The sequence below is a fragment of the Loxodonta africana genome, chromosome 27, assembly GCF_030014295.1.
Source record: "Loxodonta africana isolate mLoxAfr1 chromosome 27, mLoxAfr1.hap2, whole genome shotgun sequence".
In the NCBI taxonomy this organism is placed as follows: Eukaryota; Metazoa; Chordata; class Mammalia; order Proboscidea; family Elephantidae; genus Loxodonta; species Loxodonta africana.
The window spans coordinates 31,542,148-31,550,442 of NC_087368.1; positions in this window are offsets into that span (position 1 = coordinate 31,542,148).

Consider the following 8,295-nt stretch of genomic DNA (forward strand, 5'->3'; position numbering starts at 1 on the left):
TGGTTAAATTGCTAGTAGTAAAATTACTGGATTTAAAGGATATATTTTAAAAGCTCTCCATAAATGTGTCCAAATTGTCCTACCAGTTATGTGTGAATGAATGCCTAGTTTATTTCCCTCTTGCTGGCATTGAGCAATACCTTGAAATAAACTTTGCCCATTGTCTTAGTCATCTAGTGCTACTATAACAGAAATACCACAAGTGGATGGCTTTAACAAACAGAAATTTATTTTCTCACAGTTTTAAAGGCTAGAAGTCCAAATTTAGGGTGCCAGCTCCAGGGAAGGGTTTTCTCTATCGGTTCTGGGGGAAGGGCCTTGTCGTCAATATTCCCCTGGTCTAAGAGCTTCTCAGCTCAGGGACACTGGGTCTAAAAGATGTGCTCTGCTCCCGGAGCTTCTTTCTTGGTGGCATGAGGTCCCTCTCCTCTCTGCTCACTTCTCTCTTTTGCCTCAAAAGAGATTGACTCAAGATATAACCTACTCCTGTAGATTGAGTCCTGCCTTATTAACATAACCACCTTTAATCCTGCCTTATTAACATCGTAGAGGTTAAGATTTACAACACACAGGATGATCACATCAGGTCACAAAACGGTGGACAACCATACAATTCTGGAAATCATAGCCTAGCCAAGTTGATACACATTTCTGGGGAACAGAATTCAATCTATAACACCCATTTAATAGCTGAAAATTGTATCTTAATTTTTTTTTTTTTTGCATTTCTTTGTCAGTAAGTTAGAGGCTGAAAAAAAAAAAAACTCAGAGATAACAGCATTTAGGAAGGCAAACAAGTTTACTTGCAAAATATATGAGAAGTTCACAAGGACCTGCTCACCAAATAAAGCCACAACAGGTCATTAAAGCCAAACGCTGTGAAATTACCAAGGTTCCTGAATTTGCAATTGGCACGTTCACGGCAGAAAACCAGCAATTTTCTTTACAGGGTTATCATTTCCAGGAAGGTTGGGCCAGTTAAGACAACAGCATTGCAAAAATCAAGGAGAAGGTTGCTTGCATTACATAGTAAGCAACTTACGGAAAATGCTCAACAGTTCATTTATTTGGGGGACTAGAAATTGGGCTCAAACTGTGTGTTTTCCTCTGTGGACTTTAATAGAGGCAAGAAGTTGGTTTTGCTTCCACTAGACTTTTCATGTATAGAAAAGGATGATGCATTTTTTCTTTTGTGGACTACATATTTGTATCTCTTGCCCTTTTTAATTTTATTGGGATTTATCTTTTTCTTATGGGATTTTTTTTTTTAATGGGATTTTACTTGCTCTATGTTAAAAATCCATTATCAAATATTGCAAAAAAAAAAAAATTTTCCCCCCTGGGTCATTTGTCTTTTGATTTGGTTTATGGCATTTTTTTTTTAAATCATAGTCAACACTTTTATTTTTATGTAATGAAATCCTTTGATTTTTTCATTTATTTTTATTTTATTATTATTATTATTTTTTTTTTGGTGTCATCCTCATTTGATATTGCTTATATTCTCTTAATACTTTATAGTTTTACTGTAGGTTTTTAGAAACTCTGTAAAAAGTGCCAGCAATTTCTATCCAGAGTTCAAGTTCACCCAGTGATGGCAGGAGGTAGGGGGTTGAGGAACTGATGGAAACCAACAGTGAGTTAGGATAGGCTCTCAGAAATAGAGTTAGGCATGCTTGTCAGGCTCAAGACTACAAGGAAGACAGATTTTCTTAGACGATGTATTCAGTTACTATTGCTGGGCAACAAACTACCCCAAAACTTGGTTGATTGGGCAACAAGCATTTTATTATAGCTCATGGATTCGGTGAATCAGGAACTTGAGCAAGGCTCAGCAGGGCAGTTCTTCTGCTCCCCATGATATTGACTGAGGTCACTCAGTGATACTCAGCTGGTGGATGGACTGGCCTGGAGCATTCAAGAGGGCTTCACTCACATGTCTGGCACCTTGGTGGGGATGATTACATGGCTGGACACAGCTAGGACTGTCGATTGCAGAGCCTACATGTGGCCTTTCCAGACAGTTGTCTCAAGGTGGTCAGATTTCTTACATGGTGTTTCAGGTCTCCTTGAACAAGCTTCCCAAGAGACCCAGATGAAAGTTAACACGGCTTTTCTGACCTAGCCTTGGAAGTTACATAGTGTTACTTGCTCTACATTCTGTTGGCTACAAGAATAAGGCCAGCCCAGATTCGGGTGGACTGGTGGGGAGGGGGGAAGAATTAGATTCCAGTTCCTGATGGGGGAGCGGTGGGGTCACACTGAAGAGAGCATGTGGGATAAAGACACTGTTGTGACCAACTTTGGCATACTGTTAAGAAAAAGAGGATTTACCATCAAAAAACTGGAATTAGGAAAACCCAGGGCAGAACTAGCTACTTCATCTGCGACTCTGACCTCTGTGTCTCCTTTGCTCGCTCTCTGGCCACTGCTTTCCTTTGGTCTCTGCTTTCCCCCACTCCCGCTGGCCTGTGGCCTATCACGCCCCTCTTCCCCACCCCGCCCCCCCCAGCTTCTCACATGCTTCCCCCAGAACGCCTTTGATCAAATTCCTAAGAGTGACTGATGGGCTCAGCTCATATTTCGCAGCAGCCCTTAGTCTAGTCAACTGGAGGAGCTGACTGTCTGGAAATGAAGGGAGAAGGGCTGGGGAGCCGTGGCCGCTGGTTCTCACACCTGGCTGCACATTTGAATCACAGGGGCAACTTTTTAAAGTACCATGGCCTGACCTCCACCCCCCAAGAGATTCTGATTTCATTGGATTGCTGTTAGAGACTGTGTATGGCTAATGTTTTGGATGCATGAGATCAATACCAGACTAGGATGCTTCTCTGGCAATCAGAGAACCCTGCTGCTGCCAGCTCTGACCCCCTCCCCCACAACCCAGAATGGCCAAGAAGTGTGAACAGCGAGCTTCCCCAGGGAGTATCATTTACCAGTCAGGGAAAGAAAAACAGGCTTTTCTTGTCTTCTCTACCTCATTTTTTTTTTTTTTAATAATTTTTATTGAGCTTTAAGTGAACGTTTAGAAATCAAGTCAGTCTGTCACATATAAGCTTATATACACCTTACTCCATACTCCACTTACTCTCCCCCTAATGAGTCAGCCCTTCCAGTCTCTCCTTTTATGACCGTTTTGCCAGTTTCTAACCCTCTCTACCCTCCCATCCCCCCTCCAGACAGGAGATGCCAACACAGTCTCAAGTGTCCACCTGATAAAAGTAGCTCACTCTTCGTCAGCATCTCTCTCCAACCCATTGTCCAGTCCCTTCCATGTCTGATGAGTTGTCTTCGGGAATGGTTTTGTTTTTGTTTTTGAGTGTGTGTTTTTGTTTGTTTTTCATAAAAAATAAAACCTGAAAAAATTTGTGAGCTTGAAATAAGGACCTTAGAAGTAACCTAATATAACACATTTCCTTACAGAGATGGAATGAAAAATCAAAAACCGAACCTGTTGCCATCGAGTCGATTCCAACTCATAAGGACCCTATGGGACAGAGTAGAACTGCCCCATAAGGTTTCCAAGGAGCGAATGGTGGATTTGAACTGCCAACCTTTTGGTTAGCAGTCATGGCTTTAACCACTGCCCCACCAGGGCTCCAATATGGAATAGGGGGACTAATTTATCCTGCCTTGCTGGAGACTATCCCAGTTTTAGCACTGAGAGTCCCCCTCATGTCTCAGGAAACCCCTCAGTCCTGGGCACATCCAGAAGGTTGGTCACCCTATATAGAAGGTTCATGCCCGTTAATGGCACCTGCCCATTTCTTCTTCCCCTCAGCCCCTGGAAACCACTAATCTACTTCTGTCTGTATGAATTTGCCTATTCTGGAAATTTCATATAAACAGAATCATATAATGTGTGGTCCTTTGTGACCTGCTTCTTTCACTGAGCGAAAAGATTTCAAGGTTCATCCTGTTATAGGATGTGTTATCAGTATTTCATTCCTTTTTATGGCTAAATAATATTCTATTGTATAGATATACCATTTTTATGTATTCATCAGTTGATGGACACCTGAGTTGTTTCTACTTTTTTAGCTATTATGAGTAATGCTGCTATGAACTTCATGTATGAATTTTTATTTAGACATATGTTTTCTGTTCTCTTGGGTTTAGACCAAGGTGTGCAGTTGCTGGTTCATATGGTAACTTTTTACTTAACCTTTTGAGGACCTGCCAGACTGTCTTCCAAAGCGGATGCACCATATTATATTTGGCATATAAGCCAAAAAAACCAAACCCATCGCCATGGAGTTAATTCCAACTCACAGTGACCCTATAGGACAGAGTAGAACTGCCCCATAGGGTTTCCAAAGAGTGGCTGGTTCATTCGAACTGCTGACCTTTTGGTTAGCAGCCCTAGCTCTTAACCACTGTGCCACCACGGCTCCTAGTAGTGCATAAGGGTTTCAAATTCTCCATATTCTTGCCAACACTTGTTAATATTTGCTTTTTTTTATTGTACTTTTAGTAAAGGTTTAGAGAACAAACTAGCTTCTCATTAAACAGTTAGTACACATATTGTTTTGTGACATTGGTTAACAACCCCAGGACATATTAACACTCTCCCTTCTTGACCTTGGGTTCCCTATTACCAGCTTTCCTGTCCCCTCAGGCCTTCTAGACCTTGCCCCTGGGCTTGTGTGTGCCTTTAGTCTCATTTTATTTTATGGGCCTGTGTAATCTTTGGCTGAATGGCGAACCTAAGGAGTGACTTCATTACTGAGCTAAAAGGTATCCGGGGGCCATATGCTCAGGGTAATATTTGTCTTTTTGATTATAGCTATCCTAGTGAGTGTGAAATGGGATCTCATTGTGGTTTTGGTTCGCACTTCTCTGATGGACAATGACCTTGAGCATCTTTTTATGTAATTACTAGCCATTTCTATCTACATCATCTTTGAAGATTCCATGGGTGGCATAATCAGTGAAGTCCTCGACTACTAGCTGAAAGGTTGGCAGTTAGAATCCACCCAGAGGTGCCTCAGAAGACAGGCCTGGCAATCTGCTTCCAAAAGGCCACAGCCTTGAAAGCCTTGTGGAACAGTTCTACTCAGCACACATTGGGTTGCCATGAAACGGAATCGACTTGACAGCAACTAATAACAACAACACATCTTTGGAGATGCACCATTTGTTGAAAATACTATTCTTTCCCTATTGAATTGTGGTGGCCATCAAGAATACTGTTTTTTCATGTTTGCACAATACTGTATCAGGTAAAGTGCCAGTTCTTACATTTCTTTGGGGGAGGACTGAGAATCTAACAAGAGAGAAGGGGCTAGATTCACTCACTCATGCAGTCGTTCTTTCAAAACATAAAAAACAGCTGACTGTGTTCTGTGCTAGGCCCCGAGGCTGCTAAGACAAACGAGGCAGCCCCAGGAAAGCCCTTAGGAGTAAAGAGTGTAAAAGCAGATTTTAAATCCAAATTGGAGCATGAGAAGAGACCTGCTTGTGCTCACTGGTATCTAGTAGGTCTTTCTTGGCTCCAAAGACCAACGCCTTACATCCCCATGGCACTTTGCAGTTTACAAAGCATTTTCAGTGACATAGTCTCAGTAGAAGTGATCCTTAAGGATCAACTAAGTTTCATTATCCCCCTTTGCAACAAATAGGAAAACCAAGGTTCAGAAAAGGGGAAGTATGAATTCAACAAACATTTAGGACGTGCCTTTCCCATGCTAGCTCCACGTAAAACACTAGGAGATAAAGTTAAATATGACGAGATGGTTACCTTCCAGGAGATCTTAGTCTGAGATGGAGAGAGACAGGAAGTCAGAGAGGTTACCTCAGTGTTCGAGTTGTTTGATGGACATCTCTACAAGGTGAAGTGGGGACAGAGAGGAGGAGTAAGCACTCAGATAATGCTTCACCAAGAATATCACCCATAAGCTGTGGCAGGGAGCAACCCGGCCATTATGCCAAGTCACAGAAGTTCTCTAGAACTAGGTGACCATATACACTGGATTTTCCAGAATAATCTCAGTTTACTTGTGTTTTCCTGATTTAAGTATCAATCCTGTAAAATCCATTGCCATCGAGTGGATTCCAACTCATAGCAACCCGATAGGACAGAGCAGAACTGCCCCAGAGAGTTTCCAAGGTACAGCTGGTGGACTTGAACTCCCTACCTTTTGGGTTAGCAGCTGAGCTCTTAACCACTTGTCCCCAGGGCTCCTAAGTATCAATAGCACCCATTTTACTCCCAGAACCCCCCTGACAGATGTTTACATGGTGTTAAGCTTTTTCTCCACAAGATACTTACAATTACAGAGGGAAAATAGCAACTTTACGAAGGAGAAAGCTGACAGAGGCTGCATCCAGAGATCCAAGTAACCATCAGCGATAATGGGACAAATAGACACCGTGTGTCTCTTGACATGATGCACTGAGAAGGATATGACAGCGCTTCTGTGGTATTCTCACCAAAAATTCATAAATGGAATCTACTCACTGGGAAATGCCAGACAAACCCAAACTGAGGGATATTCTACAAAATATCTAGTGTATAAAGATACCAAGGTTACAAAAGATAAGAAAGAGTAAGGAACTTTTCCAGATTAAAGGAGACTAAAGAGACGTGGGAAACCCTGGTGGTGTAGTGGTTAAGAGCTGCCCCTGCTAACCAAAAGGTCAGCAGTTGGAATCCACCGGGTTAGGTGGTTCTACTCTGTCATATAGCGTCACTACAGTCAGAATCGACTCGACAGCAACAGGTATCAACAGGTAAAGAGACACAAGGAGTCCTTGGGTGGAGCAAATGGTTAAACGCTCAACTATTAGCTGAAAGGTTGGCATTTCAAACCCACCAAGAGGCTCCTTGAAACAATCTGCTTTTGAAAGGTCATAGCCTTGAAAACCCTACTGATTTCTGTACACATGGGCTTCCCAAGAGATGGTGACTAACAAGAATAATAACAAAGAGACATGGTAAGTAAATGTGATGCATGATATGGGATTGGATCCTGGATGGGGAAAAAAAAAAAGAAATATTGGTATGTCATGTGGTGAAATCTGAATAAAGTGTGTGGAATAGATGTATGTAGATTATCTTTGTGTTTAAGAAGTGCACAGAATTATCTAGGGGTTTTAAAAAGTACCCCAGTTTGTGGTCGCACAAGAAGAAGAATGTAATCAGTTTCGCCGAATTCTACGCATAGAAGTTGTTGCATTGGCAAATGTTTGGTTGTGTATATTTTCACAATCATTTTAAAAAGTGCCCAGTTTGGATGATAAATTGAGTGGTCTCCCTCCTCAGAACCCACTGAGAACCCAGCCGTGGCCACTTCCAGCCTGTGGACATGTTATCATCCACCATCCCGTCGGTTATTCACTTCCTCTTCCACAGAGGAGGCGTTCAGGGTGGTGCCCTGGGACACACAGGGCCCCTTGTCAGCACAGGGCCAACCTGTCCACTATTACAGCCCACGAGTTGCCTCTGTTCCTTTGGCAAGGGTTTTTGATTACCGAGTGCCAAGTGTTCAGCCAAGTGAAATCAAGATTCTCAAACAAAAGACGAAGGAGATTTAAAAAAAAAAAAAAAAAGAAAAACCTAGGAGAGAAGCCAGTCCTTTTGCGGTCATTTCAGCTTCCGTCTTGGTTGGGCTGAGGTCCCTCAGACCCAATTTTCTGGCCATGTGCTATGTGATAAAAAGAGCCTGTGTTTTCTCCGATGGTGGTCTTGCCTGCTTTACAGATCTCTTACAGTAAGGTAATTCCCTCGTGGCCAGAGTAAGGTATGTGGACATTTTAGGCAGGTAATCTGACTTCCTCTCAAAGTGACATCCTTTAAATATTTGTTTAGTGGGAATGGGGGAGGAACTGAGTTTATATCTGCGCACAGACGCAAGCAGTCCAACTGGTTGAATATACTTCTTCTGCCTGGAGCAGAGAGAGTGGGCTTAAAGTAAGGGGCAAAAAAGGTTTCTCTTGTATCAGGTCCTGGTGTGCTCTTCAATTTTCTTTTAGGATTTTCTGAACCAGGCAAGTATTTTTTTTTATTGTTGTGAAATGTGTACATACACACACACACATATTATAACACAGGATTTGACAATTTAACATTTATTACATGTACAATTCAGTGATACCAGTTACCGCATTTTCCACACGTATAACAGGCATAGCACGCCTAGAGGATTGCGTAGTTGGTGAAAAACGTATAACACGTGTTATTTGTGTAAAAATATGGTACATTAATCATGTGCAACCAACACCAGTGTCGGCTGCCAAGTTTTCCGTCACTGTAAATGGATAGTCGCTGCTTCCTAAACACTGACTCCCTATTTC